General features: G+C 33.5%; 1 protein-coding gene across 1 annotated transcript in view; it reads left to right on the top strand.

Annotated features, from left to right (window-relative positions):
• Positions 1-9,678: 9,678 nt before the first annotated feature.
• Positions 9,679-17,348, top strand: part of LOC147071111 (zwei Ig domain protein zig-8-like) — a 195,846-nt gene continuing 188,176 nt past the window's right edge. The window contains exon 1 of the mRNA XM_085948042.1: positions 9,679-9,927. The gene's annotated coding sequence lies outside the window, so the exon portion shown is untranslated. The remainder of the gene's footprint in view (positions 9,928-17,348) is intronic.

Below are 17,348 nucleotides of genomic sequence, written 5' to 3' on the forward strand. Positions count from 1 at the left end.
AAAAGTGTACACTAAACTTTGTCTACGTATTTGTTTTCATTGAACTAATACTACAATGTGAAGATAGTGTTTGTTATTTTTTAAAAATCAATTAAACCCTGCCTAATCCAAGCCATAGAAGATAATAGTCAAAACATATTTATTTATTCATTAAACATCTAAAAAAATCCAGTAAATCGTACATAATTTTAGTTATTTTATAGATAGCAGAATATTTTATATAATTATTTATATATAGGTATTTATTTTATATTATTTATTTATATATTATATTTAACAATTATGGTTTTGTATAGGCTTGATTTAATGAATTTAAAAAAAAGTCACTATCACCATCAGTAATATGACTAATATTTGAGTGGTTCACAAGCATAGTGAACCAAGTCCATTCTGGTTATTTTATAGCAAGCTAGGTTCAAACATAATTTATGAGTATTTATTATTCTGTAAAGGTATGATTTCCCTTACATAATAACTTAAATGTTCTCAAAATAATACTTCAGAATAGCAATCATACTCTTACAGAATTAGAAATACTCAAATATTATGTTTGAACCTAGCTTACTCAAAAATAACCAGAATGGACTCGGTTCACTTTGTTTGTGAACTTCTTATGTATTCTTAATTCAACAAAAATAAATTAGTATGACTGAAAAAGTGTGCACTATTTTGCACAAATGAAAATAAATAAGTAGGAAGGAAGTACAAATAAGTGTGCAATATTTATTTCGAGGATCTCTTTTTGGCCCGCAAAGCAGTCATCAATGGCACTCAGCTCGATCAGGTGAAAAGCTACATCTACCTAGGACAACACGTATCTATAGATGGATGTATATTTGATGAAATTTTTCGCAGAGTAAAGCTAGGCTGGAGTGCTTTTGGCCACCTGAATAATGTCTTCAAAAGTGACCTTCCACTGTGCCTAAAGCGCAAAGTGTTCAACCAGTGTGTGCTTCCCGTGATCACATATGCGTGTGAAATATGGACCCCAAGTAAAAGAGAGATCCAGAAACTTAGAGTAGCACAACGTGGTGTGGAGAGGTGCATGCTGGGTATAACGCGAAAAGACAAACAGAGTAATGAGTGGATAAGAAAGCAGACAAGGGTTTGCGATGTAATAGAGTTTATTAAAAGCCTTAAGTTCAGATGGGCTGGACACATAGCTCAAAGAAAAGACAATCGTTGGATAAATCTAGTCATCCAGTGGTATCCAAGACGTACAAAACGTCCGCATGGTAGACCTAAAGGCCGCTGGATCGATGAAATGATAAATTTCTGCGGAAGTACGTGGCAACGCAATGCACAGGACCGAGAGAAGTGGAAAAAGCTTGAAGAGTCCTTCATCCAGCAGTGGATAGATTCAGGCTGATGATGATGATTTATATCGAATCTAAATATTCTCGCACTTGACATATAACTATCGTTTTAACGTATTACTACCGACTTACTTACTTCACCCTGTCACGCCCCTGTGTTGGGGTTGGTGGTACCTATCTGACTTCGAAACTGATGACCTTCAACTAATTAACTATGAAAAGTCAGCAGCTGTGACTGTAGTTACTATTCATAATATTATTATTTAACACATTGGATTAATGTATAAATCTTATCCAGACACAAAAATGGCGCGAAAACACGAAACCCGGCAATAAATTGAAACTTGAGCAAATGGACTCGGCAACAAAAAATAAAAATGTGTGTATTTTTCTTTCAAAGCCAATGTCAGCAGGCATTAGCTGAGGCTTTTATTCGCGACCCTTGCAATCCTTTAAGGTCCAAATTGTTTTTCTTCCCCGATAGACGAGGAAAAAGATTTCCTGTAACATTATTTATGAAGATTATTCAAGAACCGTTTGGGTTTTTTTTTACTCTGAAGTGGCCAGAGGGTTTTTTTAAAAGTAATATTTCATTACCTCAATGGAGGGTCGTTATGTATTATTCTGAAGAGACGGAGATACAGTGATATCTGAAAATATTTTTTTGAAGTTATACTTCTTTGGCGCGTTTAGGAAATCAGATCAGATTGTATTTTTGGCGTGTGAGAATATTATGTAACACATAATTTATTTTTTCACACGAAAAAAAATGCACTCGATTGGATTCGAACCACCGATTGTTCGGTTATCAGCCGAACGCACTACCTTTACGCCACAGTATGATACTGCAATCGTGACGATTACACAGTATAATATTATAGTTTAGAATTGTTCCGTTGCCTAGGCAGCGAATTTATTATTGTCGGCTATTTGCAATTCCTTACGTAAATAAACTATTAAACGTCAGAGTGACAGTTGGTACTTTAAAAATATAAACAACGAGAAACCATTATATAATTTAGTAATATAAGTTAAAGTGTATAGAAATAAACCAACGGCGTTCCAATAAGCGGTCCCTTTTCTTGAGTGTGTAATTTAACAAGATAATAATTGAGAGCTAGTCAAATAATCTAGTTTATCACAAGTTTTGTTTTTGTTTTGTTTCGTCAAAGAAGTATAACTTCTAATGCGCGAACATTAGTACACACATCGATTTTTTTGTAATGGGAAAACGTTTAAGTCTTCAGAATTACATTCGATTTGATTCGTAAATTGGATAGCGTACTGCAAAATTAAACTTGTTCAGACGTTTTGACATTTTTTGAGAATGAGTTTGAATTTCAAAAAAAGTGTCAGTACTAAATACAATTAATACCTAATAATAAATAATCTCCCATAAAAATCAGTGAACCAGAATTAAGGGAATAAATATTTAACTCATAATATTTGAAACTTTTGTAAAAAAACAATCATGAAATCCTAGACCAGTATGTACGGAAACAAAACAAAGGATTGGTAATTTGGTAGGGCGCAGTGGCGAAGGGTGGAGGTAGGCTGTTAAGATCCACTATAAATAGTGCACACTAAACTTTGTCAGTCATACGTATTTGTTTTCATTGAACTAAGATTACAATTTATATGGTGTTAATTAGTTTTTAAAATTTAATTAAATCCTGTCTTACCGAACCATAATGGATAATAGTCAAAAAATACTCGTACTTCTATAAAATAGGTAGGTACTTATCTAAAAATATGCCACATTATTTTGGATATTTTATAGATAGAATAATATTTTTATCTATTATAGTTTGGTTTAATATATATTATTCAAACTATAAGATGTTTTTTATTTATATTTAAAACATATAAACACTTTGGACCATTGGACTCCAGTTTGTTTTACTTAGTATGTTATAGTTATAAAATAGAAAATTTAGTAAGTATTTAGTATTTTTATTCCGAGTTCACAAAGTTTAATCAATAATAACTTCAAACTGTACACGAAAATTTATTAACAAGATAAGACGACTTGCTCGACCAAATAACCAGATGAACTTGCCAAAGATTAGTTCAGTTCAAGTAGGTATCGCATTTGACAACTAGATACCACTCATCACTAGAAAAGAATCTCGACAGTGTAAGGTGGTTAGTCGCAAAATAGAGGACCTTAATAATCAAAAGAGTCAGAGCTAATCAGACTAAACTGACTGGCTGTAAGACTGTGAGAGATCCGTGGAGTCAACATAGAGGTAAATCCTAATCCGTCTACATAGTGCTTGCGACGTCCAGTCAATGGGCAGCACCATCTGTGGATCTCTTTTCAAAGTCACGCCGCTATATATAGAGTTAAATCATTATATGTATACATAGCGCTTGCGTTGTTTAGTCAATGAACCGCGCCATCTATGGGTCTCTTGATCGAAGTCATGCCGCTATAAAACTCATATCGTTGGTCATCGCAACTGACATAGTACACTAATACCCTTTTTACTCTGAGAAACCTGTTCTCTCGGATTAACAGACCCCGTTTTGATATAGTTAGAAGTAGAACTTTTGTATTAATACATTAATTTAATACAATATATCTTGAGAATGGCCTTTGTTACGAGTCCGAAACTTCGAAGAAAGAACGCGTAGTGGTAACCCAAAAACGTATTACGATAGCAAACAACTGTAAAAGTTTCAAACATTCTCGAAAATAATGCATTTACAACAATCACGATTGAGCAAAGTAGTCAAACAGGAGCAGCGGATTTGCGAGGATAGAAGGACAAGCGTTTAGCTCCAACCATTGTCCATATAAGTGGATACATTACTTTGAATCGAATAGGTTTATTACTTCGTTCTGTATAGATTTCTAGTCTTAAACTTTGTATTACACGCGGTCGAAGTAGAAAGCTATCGCTAGCATGAGAATATAGCTGTTGTGACATTTATATTTAATTCTGAATTTATTCTGAGCTTACTTCACCACAAGGCTTTATAAGTAATTGTAAACTATAGTTATTTAAACTAATGCGGGTCCAAACACTATACCTACCCAACTATCAAGTCTGCCTTGAACTAATAAATTATAAAGAAGTTTTAGTACTGTAGTATCCGAAAAGACCCGGGAAGCAAGACAAAGCATGTGTGACATATAATATAAATTAGTATAGTTAAATATGTGCTAATTTTATAAGGACGTTGGTGCATGTTTAAATAAAAAATATTTTTATCCTACGAAAAAGGTATTGATTTACCAATTAAAAAAAAATGTGAAAGACCTAGGTATCGACTAATATTACTTTATGTATATAGAAAATTTTTATTTAACGAATAAGATACAATAAGTGGATAAGGAAGCAGACAAGTGTCTCCGATGTGATAGAGTTCGTTAAAAGTCTCAAATGGAGATGAGCTGGACACATAGCTCGATGAAGAGACAATTGTTGGACAAATTTAGTCATCCAGTGGTATCCAAGAGGTACAAAACGTCCGCAAGGTAGACCTAAATGCCACTGGGTCGATGAAATGATAAAGTTCTGCGAAAGTCCGTGGCAACGCAACGCACAGGACCGAGAGAAGTGTAGTCAGCTTGGAGATGCATTCATTCAGAAGTAGATAGATTTTGGCTGATGATGATGAAGACACAAGATTTTATAATGTAACATTCTATATATAAAAAATACACAATAATACACTAAAAAAAACATTTTGAAGAAAAGGAGTTGAACCTGTATCTGCTGGGTTCACGCCAATATGCTTTTCAAATTAAGCTACATGCATATTAGTTAATAACAACGATTTTAACTAATTGTTGTCATATGAAATGTTTATCGAATTGCGTTATAATATTGGCTATCGGTTTTAGTATATTAAATTAAAGTTTGTATCAATTAATTCCTTAATTACTAACCGACTTCGTGGATTACTCCATTATTTAGTTTTTATAACGTACTTAGACTTGCTAATAATTTAATAAACTATTTTTTACGAATATGACACAAGGTTTCAGAATGTAACATTCTACAATATATTGAATATACCTACATAATTAATTGAAAATATCTCATGCATTAAATTTTTTCTACTAAATGATTTTTTCTAGTGTTCGCATGAGATGTTTTCAAATGATGTATATTGAATAATATGTTTGTTTTATTATTGTAAAAATATTATTTGGAAGGATCGAGTAATTTCAATAACCACAAAAATAATGGTTTTAAAAAAATTGGTGTGAAGTCATGGGCCCTGAGAGTAGAAACAGAAGGTATTTAATGCTTTTGAAATGTTGAGTTGGCCTTGAATGCTTCGTACTTCTTGGACAGAGCATGAAGCAAAATTGTGTATTATCCAAAGACACCAAATATAGATAAGACCAAATAACTTGGTTATTTTGGTTAGCCTTCAAAGAAGGTGAAGCAGAGGATGGGCTTCGGCGCGCTGATGTGACCAAGTGAAGCAGCTTACTGGGAGCACCTTCACTCTGCTCTGAGAAAAGCAGAGGGATGGAGAGTTTTATTCCCTCAGAAGATTTCGCTTTTCAGGGTGGTCATGATCCAGAGAAGAACGAGCAAGAATAAAAAATATACTTAAGACCGGGTATTCCAAAAGTTTGTCCGTGGGCGTACGAGTATGTGTGCTTTCGATTCTACTACAATCGTATTCATAGATTTCTGAATTTTCACAGTGTGTACTATCATTTCCCTCCATTTTGGAAAGGTAACAAACTGTCACTTTTATTTTGTTGTCTGGTTTTTCGTCTGGATTTTAGGATTTGGAGGTGAAAAAATAACACACCGGAATTGTTTTGGAAACGGCAAGGTATATTTACGTTAATATATTCTAAACGGTTACATTTTTATACAAATTCTTTTTGATTTAATTTTGACGGATAGCGAGGTTAACACTGCTTACAGCGTTGCTCTCAAAAACGCTTCTCTCGCTAAAACCAACGGTCACTTGAGAGCCGTACAAAAATGCGGCGTTGCCATTCATATTTTTCTCCAACGCTATTAAGACAATGTTTAAGGCAGATATTTAACATTATTTAATTATTTTCGCAATCAGCCGTTACTATTTGTTGGATTTGATACCGATTCGGGCCTCTCCAGATACACAAAGACATCCCCAAATGGGGACCATACGGGGGTGTCACAGTACTTCTTCCTAAAATAAAATTATAAAATTTAAATTAAATATAGACTTATTTAACTTTGATTGTAAACTCCAAACCAATAAAAATTTTAAAATTAAATCCACTATAATATAGTAATATGAATAAAACTTAATACACAATTATTATTGTTTTATAATGTCGTCGTGGTTGTTAGTTTTTTCGATATCACAATAAGTTGTTTTGAAACATAAAGTGATAAAGTGGTCACTACACAATAATTCGGCGTGCAAAAGAAAACTCTTAAATCACTCTTTTCGTGAGAGCCAAAAGAAGATTGAGTTTTGAACTATTTCCCATGTAACTTTCTGTGACTTTCTCTCTACGTGAATTGTACTAATTCAGTGACATAGCTTCGATTCATTTATTTATATTTGTGTACCCACCTATATCGATATATTTTTATATATATAATACAAAATGTTATGTTTGTTTGTTCATTCCAATTTTGAATTTTAACCGCATATTAAGTAAGTTTGAATATTTTACCACGTTTTAATTGCTCGTTTTCTTGTTTGTCCGGTACAGATTTTCCCTTGTGCAGTACAAATTTTTTCTTGTTTGTCCAAGATTTTTAACTAACTTCCTGACTAGCTAGACATTTGAAACTTTTTGAATATACCAGAACACGACGACAATGCATTCTTTTAATACTTTTGGCCATCTTTAAGCAGAATTCAATTCATTTTCAGTTAATTCTGTTTTGTATGTTTCGAAAAAAAAAATCGTTAAAAGTAATATTTACTACTCACTATTATTGGTTGTTAAGTGGGTCCAAGCATCTAAATTATTAATGTATACGTGCGTTACTATGGAAATCAATATGAAATGTCAAAATGACATTTCTGTATTCTATAATATTTATTCAGTATTGCTATCAAGTACAATAAAAAGTTTTTATTAATACATAGAATTGTCAAGTTTATATGATTCAACAGAAAATTTAAAAACGTGGTATATAAAAAGTTTTTTTTGTCTTGTAATTATTTAATCCGATGGTAATTTAGTGTTCTTTTATTCAGTGCTCAAAATGAAAAATTTGACGAACCGGAGCGCTCGATAGTTTTCCAAAATTAGTACCATATTATTTATCTAATTTTATATATATTTTAGAAAAATCAGTTCGTTCGATTTTAATTTATAATATGGCCGACCTAGCTCAGACGGTCAAATTAATTGTTATAGTAGTTTATAGTGAAATTCATTTTTGGGGGAATAAACTGGGTATTTTTTTCAATCACACGCACCCTATCTGATTATTGTCATTTCAACTTCACTACTCTCGTCCTTATTTCTACTCCATAGTACTATACGACCCAAAGAGGTTGGACGGTCTTTCATATACGGCCATATATTTCCGATATAACAATTCACAAGTTTCCGGACACGCTAAGAACCTACCAACATTAATATAATATGGACTGTTTCAATCTTGCAACAAAAAACCAATCATTTTTTTTAATGCATTAGTTTTTCTCAACTAAAGCAAAAGTTAAGTAGGTAGTCAATATAAATAAATAATAATAACTTTCAATATTTGTTCATGAATACCTCATTGTTTACCAATACATAAAACATAAAGGCTCAGAAGTAGATTTTTATCGATTGGTTCTTTAGATATTAAATGTGTTACGACGAAATGTAAAACCGTATTGCAGGACCTTAGAGCCGCTCTAACACCTGTGTATTGACATCCACGGTGGCCGTGCGGCTTAAGCGTTGGACTATAAAGCCGTGAGTCCCTGGTTCGAATCCTGGGTTTGGCAAGTACACATATTGTTTTTCAATTTGTGTGTGTCAGGGTATGGACCTAATAGTTTGAGCAAGTGGCTGACATCCGTTTCTCGTAAAAAACAAAATCTGTCAATACAAACCCCCACTCTATGGAGGCCCATATGATCCTATCAGGATCGGACATGGTCGAAAAAAAAAACCTGTGGGATCAATGAATTAATCATCGAATCTGGCAGAAGTCCTTGACAGTGAAGAACTATGGATAGAGGAAGAAATGGAAAGAGCTAAGAGAGGCTTTTATCTAGCATTGGATCACCGAACTTGTTGTGATGATGAAATGGTAATTTTTTTTCGAAAGTAACAGTTATTGCTTGACGAATTTTTGAATATTTTTTGACAGTGTAGTAATGATAATATATTATGACTAAGCCAATAAACATACATAATTTCAAAACATCTCAGATATAATATCTACTAGAAAAAATATTATTGAAAAAATACGACGCCTAGCGGGACTCGAACTGGCATCCAATTGATCCGCGCCAAAGTGCTTTACAAATTGAGCCATGTGCATCATATACCTACAGTTACGACGACATTAATTAGTGTTTTCACATATTGTTGTAGCGATTCACAAATTGCGTTCTATTTGGACAGTCGGCTTTTGTGTTTTAATTAGTCAAAGTATCAATTACTTTAATTACTTACTGGTGTTAGGATCTCTCCAAGTTTTAGTTGTAATGCTATTCGAGCTCTAAAACATTTTTTAGTAGGTGAGTATGTGTATTATAATATATAATTTATATTGTATATGAATATGGTTTTTTTTGTTAAATATGTAGGTACATATTATTATGTTCGATAAAATAATAATTCTCAATTCTTGTGAATTATTCATTGAATAAAAAAAATGGTGTATAAAACCAATAACGTTCTTATTTCAAATTGGTTTCCTGTGAAATTGAATGTTGTCAAGAACGCCATTTTTTAGCAAAGTCGCATGATGTCATATATTATTATTATTATATTTTTATGACAAATGTTGGAGGAGAGCGAGGTGAAGCTTTACAGTTAGATATGGGGCAGTTTTAACTCTTGAATTTATTACGAATCGTTGTCTTGCTTTAAAAATCTCCATAAATTATAAGTGAATTCGGTCGATCAAGCATTTGAATCTAAAATACGAACCCTATCCTAACAGTGGAGGTAAAATGAGTGTGCTGTATGGGGTAGAAAAAGGTTTTTTCGCGGCAGACGTGCGCATGCCCGTCCCGCGGACCACCCCGTCCTGCGCCAGTCGCGGGCGAGCCTCCGAGCGGGCCGCAACTCCGCAGCGACCCTTCGTTTAGCACCCCTTCGCGGCATATATCATACGTAACGATCTACACTATGTTTCACAGCCGGGAAATTTATGTATACATTATGTGTTGGACAATTTTAATAGTGTGAGGTTAATGGAGGCCTAAAAATTTAATTAGTAATTTTCTTGCTATTTAATAAATCTTACGAAGTGACATTTATAAGCTGTGAAGAAAGTTATATGAACATTATTTATTAACATATTTTAAAGAGAATTTTAATGGATTATATCATTTGATCTGGAAGTGTGTAGGTACATATTTTTAAATAAATTATTTGCTGAAGTGAATCATTACAATTATTATTTTTTTCATCTACAAACAAAGAAGAGATGTCATTAACATGCCGGCAGAAATACTGGTAAGATATACTTTATTATTCCTCAAACAAACAGATAAAATAAATGCTTTATAAGTCAAACACAATCACAAATGATAATTATTTCTATGTTTTAATATGCCAAGGCATAATATATTAAAAAGCATATTGTTATAAATACATTCAAACTCAAGGAAACGGATGATTTCATTACTCATTCGTTTTTTTTATAACGTATCCGCAATCTGGTTAAAACAAAAGAGTATATTAATTTAGACTATTCTAACAGTAAATAGAATAAGAATCATTTCATTTAACGTATTGTATATAAATAATTAAAAAAAAATGGCCGCCCTTTCTGACGTCTTGTTTTAATGACTTATGATTTTACGTGATCTTTAATCTAAATAATGATGGTTCATTGTATATGTAACAACTTTTTTTTGAAGAATAGCGATTTCACCTTTTAGCATCGGGAAATTATAAACTAATATTGCAGTTTATTAAATCAAGGTTCCGTCTTTATAAAAGAGGCTTTTCTCCGATATATTTAATTTCATGTCATTGAATTCGTTAATTTTGTATTAACAGATTTTTTGATTTAAGAAAAATAGTTTTTTTTTTTGTTTTTTATTAAGCTCCGAAGTCTCAATTGAGTCTTATTTAGCTTTACTTTTTAACATACACTATTCATATATATTATTACAATAATTACTCATGCAGTTATTACAATACAAATTTACAGGACTTGCCTAAACTATTAGGTCCATACTCTGACTCCAAACAAACACAAATTAAAAAACAATATGGGTATTTTCCAGATCCAGGATTCGAATTTAAGACTCACACTATTATAAGGCGAAGCGTAAGTAGCTCGGTTAATGGTGGGCGTTAATTTAATATTATTAATATCAGCACTACATTTCAATGTGAGTTATAGGCTCTTTTGTCATTTGTATCAAGACGCGACGACATAACTGTCTTCCGCAAGCTCCATTCACTGCTCCAAAAATGCTATATACCTTTATAGTAAATATCTAGTCTAATAAATAATAACCTTAGGTAAAGTCTTTATCATGCTTTCCCCCTTCCTGTCTTCTATTCTTCAAAATTGATCAGTGAGATAATAATGTATCGACGTTGTGGTTATGTCTTCCTAACCATATTGTGTCATCTGTACATACAGCACCAAAGATAATTATCAATATCTTCCTTAAAAAAAACACAGCTTCATTTAATATTATTCTAATATTTTTTTTAAATAAAAAATATATATAGGTACTACCACTAGCTACTTCCCTTTGTCATGGTAGGTATACCTTATTGTATGTATTTATACAGCTGAGTACAGACCATATTATCGATATTATGATTAAACGTTAACACGGGCTGGTATAATATACCAGATGATTCTTTCAATATGCTAACAAACAAAAGATTAATTTACAATATAAGTTAATGCTCCCAACAAACCACACCCGCCCCACCCAACACTCGATATTAATCGGGTGTATCACGGGACCCTATGTTTGATGTGGAGCATCAGTATTTTTATAACTGGAAATGTTTCAGGTGCAGTTACCCAAGACTTAGGTCATCGTGTACTCAAATCATGACTTTATGTTATAAATACATAAGATGTAAATTATCGCAATTAAAATGCTAATACAAAACTGTCAAAAAATCTAAGTGAAGAGATCATCACGTTGGCAGTATGACGTAGCAAATTTTCAAAATTTCAACAAATTGGTCTTTGTGGCGATCAGGTCGGACGGTCCGATGGGTTCAACAGCTGATTGGACCAATTTGAGCAGCTCTTTCATTTTCGTACGCAGTTCATGTCATTCCTAGAGGATGTAGTTTGCAAGTTCTTATGAGGTTTTCTGGGTATTGAGATTAGTATTTTATTTATGCTTTTGCTGCCCTCTATATAGAGGTTAGTCTAGTCGTAGTCTTTTGCATTACTACACCCTGTCACATCCAAGCATTGAGGCATTGGGCAAGCACGTCGCCAACTCTGGCGTCTTTCACCATGCCAGACCTGCAGAACTTAGATGGCTTTTGTAGCACCGCTGCAGGATGAAGGATAGCCGGCCATGTCGACGGAAGTTGTGCCACAAGGTTGCGGAGCACTGCACTCTCTGGCGGCATCCGGAACACATTGTAACGAGAATCGTCACCAAGAGAAACATTCTCTATGGCCTTCAACCATAGTGGCAACACCAATAAATATTCAACACTCTGGCTGCGTGGCAGAAGAGGAGAGTCGAATAGGTGGGGGATGGCGGAAGGGACGCGGGCACGCTTGGCTTGGCGTGTACAGCCAGTGTCTCTTCGAACTACTTACTTCAAACTTACTTCTACTTCAAACACTGAGTGCTGCTGTGGTCGCTCACGAACTCGAGTGTTTGTAACACGGTCGTACCAATCAATGTTTGGCGGAGACAATCTCGTTCTAGCGCCGTAGCCAACCCTTTTGAATTATTTTAAATAATTAATCATTTTTCTCATTGCAAAAAATTTGGCTGAAGTATAGGTATATTCTTTATGCGTTTGATACTCGTTTCAACCAGAATTTTGGCCCATTGAGCTATCCGATCTGGTCGCCACAAAGGCCAACTATATGGTTTTTAAAAAAGTTGAAAAAATTAAAAAAAAATTAGAAAGGTCTCTTACATATATATTTTTTTTCTGAATATGTCCGATCCTAATAGGATCATATGGGCCTCCACAGAGTGAAGGTTTGTATTAAGTATTAAGAGATTTTGTTTTTTACGACAAATGGATGTCAGCCACTTGCTCAACCTATTAGGTCCATACTCTGGCTCATACACAAATTAAAAAACAATATGTGTACTTGCCAGACCCAGGATTCGAACCTGAGACCCACGACGCCAAAGGCCAACGCTTAAGCCGCGCGGCCATCGTGGATGTTTTCACATACCTAATTATAATAGTATTAATTAATTAGAATCATATATTTTTGTCAATTCTTCCATGGGCACTTTGATTAAACGATGTCTCTGTAAAATCAGTCAAAACACACATGAGTGCCATGGTGATCTCAGTCTTGGGAATCTGCTCCTAAAACATTTTCAGACATAAATATTTACTGATGCTTTAAACTTAAACGTAGGGCTTCGATTAAGACCGAGTGTGGTACGGGGCGGTTGGTTTGGAGGGAACTATTACATAGAAGCAATAAGTCTTGTCTTATTGTCTCGCCTTAAAACCTTATTGGTAATGTGATTAGCCCAGAACATCTTCATGGTATGCCAATACAGATAAATCTTCAAAGCCTAGATATAGTCTTCTTATTGTTTGTTCCGCTAACGTCGTGGCTTTAACTTAGTAGTACGGGTATGGTGGTGTAGCACCTGATCGCCCTCTATTGAGTGCCTAGCAGTGGCGAAGGATGACTTTTGGAAAGGCGTAGGCTGTGGAGATCTGATAAAAAGAACACACTCGTCAGTTGTCAGGTATACTTACTAGAATAATATAATACGATATTACGACTAATGAATAGGTACACACTAATAACAACGACACACTAATTAAATGAAACTTCAAAAACTCACTGACGACATAAAATTAAGCGACCAGTTTAAATTAAGAAGGTATTTTTTCAAAACATTTATACACATCAAAAATCATTAGATAAAAGTTCTTTTTATTTTTAAAAACAGTCTATATTTAATAATATTCGATTAAATACCATAGAATTTATTTTTTTAAATTATCTAATTATTAATTATTTAGTATTAAGCTCTGCGATCGGAGCTTACCTTAGTTCATACAATTCGATAGACTAGGCTACGTGACGTAAAGTCCATATGAAAAAAATTGAGAATTATTTCAAACATAATCTGACCTTTATTAACGTCTATATATATTATTATTTACGTCGGTATATATTTAAAACCTTTGAAGATTGTTTTGTTATTATCTGTGTAATACATTCCTACACATACGGCATCTCTCGTTGGCAAAATAAATTATTTATTATATTTATTTATATTATTATTATTTATAGAATATAATATAATCAAAGTGATTATTTAAATAAGTCAATATACAATAAAATTAAAAAATATTTTTCATAAGAAGGTAGGCTTCAAATAATCGCCTAGTATGGAGTCTTCGCCACTGGTGCCTAGAGTTATATCGTGATTGTATAATATAATATATTTGATTTTTTCAAAACAGCTTCTTATCAATTCTGATCTTATTATTACGCCCTGGACTCCAGTCTTCATAATATTATGGCAGTTTTGATTAGGATACATTAACATTTATATATTATCTGGCGGAAAGCAAGCCTGAAGATGATCTATATATATTATATATATACACTAAAATGTAAACGGGTACCAATAATAATATATTGTAGTGAGAATAATGAATACCTACCTACTACTATTGATAGGTATGTGCCTATGTACTTGTATAGGTATATGTATATTTTTTAGTTTAGTTTAGTTTACCTTCTAGTTATGGCGAGCCTTTCTTCTGATGAAATACTTCTTCTCATAGCTGTGCTGTGTCAAAACTTTTTATTTTATTTTGTAAAACTGCTTACCTACCGAATGTATTAATAGTATTTACAACAAGTTTTTAGAAACAATGCAAGTATTCAAATTATTCACAATATTATGTTTTTATACTTCATCCTTTACTTAGTGGGTATCTAGGTAATAAGGTTTTTACCCTTTCTTCGTGTATTAACTTATAATCTTTTTTTTTATTGTATTAATAAATAATAATAGTACAAAACTTAAATCAATTAGAATTTAAATTCAAACTCCATCAAGTACCCTCGGTCGATAGTATTGATCAGACAAAGTTTATGATGATACATAATAGGCACAATAATAGGTAATTTTCAAAACGCTATCGATATAAAACAGTCCAGCTCCAAAAGAAGCAATAGTGGGAAAATAAATGTAGGTATAATGCAATATTATGTACTGATTTTATATTGATTTATTTACCCTTGTACACCACTGTAATGAGAGATAAATACTCTCGCAGCAGGGTGCAGTTTCAAAAAAAGGCGTTTATGAATCTCCTTGAAAACTGTGTTTTCTCTGTCCAGATGTTTGGACAGCATCGTCGATATATCGCCGTAAACGAAACGCAAACAAAACGCATTCGACCCGTAAACGACGTTTGGCGGATGAATCCGAAACTTCGCTTTGCCGTCTGCGCGCAGCCTAAGCCAAACTATAATAGTTAAAAATATTATTTTATCTATAAACTATCTAAAGTTATGTATGATTTAATTGCATAATTTTAAATATTTTATAGATAGAGTATTTTTTTTACTATTATCTATTATTATGGCTTGGTTTCGCAGGGTTTAATTGAATTTTAAAAACTAACCATCACCATATGTTAATTGTAGTCTTATTTCAATGAAAAAAAATGCATATGACTGACAAAGTTTAGTGTGCACTATTTATGGCGGATATTAACAAGCTACCACCACTCTTCGCCACTGCTGGTTAGTATACACTCTATTTCTGAAATTAATCATGGTAGATATCCGTCATCCGTCATTGAAATGTCCGTAATCCGAAATCGGAACGGACCGTGGGTAAACGCCCTAATTGTTGCCTTACGAAAAGTTAGAAAAGAGGTGACAATATATCAATATGTATTATTTATTATATATCTTACCAGTTACTATGGCAACTTAGTTGTAGGGTGGTTGGCGAGCCCTTTTAGCCCCCTTTACTTCTCGAAAAATATTTTATTTTTCCTTCTTATATTATTCCATTTATTTTGATATTTCTCTGAGAAGTTAGTAATTGCGAGAGTAGGGACCTAAGTATTTGCCGGAAAATTTTCTTTCCGCGAACGGCGTGTGTTTTTTTAATATTTTTCGCCTGGCCGCAGATGTCATTTTTCATTAAAGCGTGCCTTTATTTCCCGTCCCGCGGTGGAAATTATTCGCTCGCTACAGCCCTTGAGTTTTCACGTCGGAGACAGATATTATCAGAAAGTGTACCAGTTTTAACGTCTAGGACAAATATTGTCAGCGCCTCATTTATACCATTATTGAACAAAAAAAAAATGGTTCTAAATCGCGAATCAAATTGAAGTGCATGTCATGGTGCATGTTGCCTACTGTCACGCTGTCGCGGCGACAAATTTAGTCTATGGTTTCGTCATTATGCAGAATGTTTTGAACCATCACCATCTCTGTAAATTCACTGAAGAATGACAGTGATGAAGAGTGCCTACTATAATGGATTAGTAATTTGAATTATTATTAATTATTCATGCTAATTTCAATTAATTTTAACAGTTTCTACGTGTGCGTGCGTTAAAATTACTTGCGACATGACATCCACGGATAATATTTTGAATAGATCCCAACCTGCAAACCATAGATAATAGACTATTCAAGATCAATATCAAGATCACGCCCGCAAAGGTTTGTGAATTGATACAACCATTTTCTTCTTCTTTTTCTTCTATTATATCTTCTTCTATTCGTATGCGTTCTTATACCATTCATACGATTGCGATGAAATTTTGACCAGTTGTTGTGCGCACACCCGCAAAGGTTTCTGATTTAGTACAACCATCTTCTTCTTCTTCTATTCGTATGCGTTCCTACACCATTCATCCGATTGCAATGAAACTTTGGTGAGTTGTCGTGCGCATGCCCACGAAGATAGAATTAAAAATAGAAATAGAATCGAAGATAGAAAGATTAGAAAATCATTTTCTTCTTCTATTCGTATGCGTTCCTATACCATTCATCAGATTGCAATGAAATTTTGATCAAGTTCAAATTAAGATCAAGATCAAGCTCAGACTCGTATAGGTTTCTGAATTCTTATAGACAATACATAATGCCAACCGCTAAAAACAAAAAAACGTGATTTTGACATTACATTCGAAAAGTGTACGCATGTGAAATATGATAAAAACGTTTAAAACGTCATGCCGGTGTCGATCTAGTGTAGATCAACGTGATGTGACCTCATTGTTGTTTTCGTGATTTCGGCAGATTTTGCCAACTGGAAATGTTTGTTTAAAGATTCAAAATGTGCTAGAGGATGGGAGCATCAGTCTGATAAGATTTTAAGCACCAAGAACAACGACATTGTACACTTTTTTCCCGAAGCGGCAGCTTACTTTGACGTCATGTGATAGTCCGCGACATGCACCTCAATTTGGTTAGCGCTTTACTGTTCTAAGTTGTGAACCGTTTTATCGCGACCAGAATTTTGCTTTTCGACATCTTCACTATTCATATCAATGGCGAAGGGTGACTTATGGAAACAGATAGGCTGTGGAGATTTATGGAAAAGAGCATGCTTGTCAGGTAAACTTACGAGAAATAAGAAGATAATACGATATTATTACTACGAATAAATAGGTACACACTAATGATAACGACACACTAATTCAATGAAACTTCAAAATCTCACTGACGACATAAAACTGAT

The sequence above is a fragment of the Rhyacophila brunnea genome, unplaced genomic scaffold, assembly GCF_057557595.1.
Source record: "Rhyacophila brunnea isolate RB1 unplaced genomic scaffold, BYU_Rbru_1.0 scaffold_20, whole genome shotgun sequence".
NCBI classification, from domain to species: Eukaryota; Metazoa; Arthropoda; class Insecta; order Trichoptera; family Rhyacophilidae; genus Rhyacophila; species Rhyacophila brunnea.